The sequence below is a fragment of the Aplysia californica genome, unplaced genomic scaffold (genome assembly GCF_000002075.1).
Source record: "Aplysia californica isolate F4 #8 unplaced genomic scaffold, AplCal3.0 scaffold00351, whole genome shotgun sequence".
Lineage (NCBI taxonomy): Eukaryota > Metazoa > Mollusca > Gastropoda > Aplysiida > Aplysiidae > Aplysia > Aplysia californica.
This window is the reverse complement of record NW_004797621.1, coordinates 84,286-85,715: the sequence shown is the minus strand read 5'-3', so window position 1 is coordinate 85,715 and position 1,430 is coordinate 84,286. Positions and strand designations below refer to the sequence as shown.

Here is a 1,430-nt window from a genome sequence, read left to right as displayed (position 1 = left end):
AGAAATGAGGAAATAAGGGGAAAATGTAAATAGAAAAAAGGCCGAAGAATGATAGAAGAAAAATGAACAAATTTGGGGGAAAATACAATACAGCCGAGCCTGACAGACTTGCACTTGCATTTATAAAAGGGACGAAGACCGATAAAAAAAATGAAAAGACAAATGAATTTGGGGGGGGGGGGGAGGTTTAAAATAAATTTGCATAATCATCGCAAATCAGTGGTAAATCTACGACAAACGGCAGAATTCACAAAGACGTTTGATGAGAAAGAGATTGTCATGTAGCCACCGATTGGGTGCCGGGTGCCGTGTGTAGTGTGTCGTGTGTAGTGTGAAGTGTGTAGTGTGTAGTGTGCTGTACGTGTACCTTTGGCTAACAATTCGGTGGCGGTACAGCGGGGCAAACTTACATTAGTTTAAAAGGACCGCGCAATTCAAACAATTGGCGGATAGCGAGTAGCGACGTGAAAACGCAAACTATGTTTATAATTTTGTACATTGGCAAGACCTGGTGGTAAACGGGGCTGTCAGTACAACGGGGGGGGCGGTATAACGAGGTTTGATTGTACATGTATTATATCTTGAAACGACAGCACCTAATCGCTCCCTTGTATCGACAATGCAATATAATATTCTCTCAGAACCCAATCAGGAAAACATTCAAACATATTTTTTTTTAATTCTATTATGTACAGAGAGGGTGTGGTGGCGAAGTGGTTAGTGCGCTCGTCTCCGAAGCGGAAAGTCCGGGTTCGAGCCTCGTTTCGGACACGGATTTTTTTCGCCCCCTCCTGCCCGCGCAGCAGTAATGGGTACCTGACTTCGAGTTGGGGAAGTAAAGGCGGCGTGGAAATGAACTGGCCACCCTACCACAAAATGCCGAAGGCCCAGGAAGTTGTCTCATTGATAAGGCAATCCCCAATGTCCGGATCGGATGCGAGAACAACTTTACACTTACTATGTACAGATTATTGGAATATTTCAATTTCTTTTTTTTTATATACACAAAAAGAAGAGCAGGATCAACTTTACCTGGTGCAGTTATTAGCAGCGTCCAAGTAGTTGAAGTGACCATTAGCACAGTTACAGTCTTCTGTTGGGCACAACGGAACATCGGCATCAAACGTCAAGGTAGCTGGAAAAGGGAAGACCATTATTAAATGTAGCCTCTGACTTAGCTAACGCCAGTACTTTGAAATTAGTCCAAAGGTAAAAAAAAAAAACACAACACCAACCATAATAGGTTAAATTGTCTTTATCAAGCATCCGTTTCTGAAACAATACATGATGCATACCATCGAAGAGTTCAAATTTAAGTGCATCACCTCTGTAGAAACCAATAGGCCGCTTTTAAACACAAGGGGCTATCCCAAAAAATGCTGTTTTGAGAAAATTGATTGTAAGGTTTTTGCCCCTTGTTCAGTTTCTTT

General features: G+C 42.1%; 1 non-coding gene across 1 annotated transcript in view; it reads right to left on the bottom strand.

Annotated features, from left to right (window-relative positions):
- Positions 1-1,130, bottom strand: part of LOC101853397 — a 6,255-nt gene extending 5,125 nt beyond the window's left edge. Inside the window, exon 1 of the transcript XR_004858771.1 lies at positions 1,033-1,130. This is a non-coding gene — a transcript (uncharacterized LOC101853397). The remainder of the gene's footprint in view (positions 1-1,032) is intronic.
- Between the last annotated feature and the right edge of the window lie 300 nt (positions 1,131-1,430).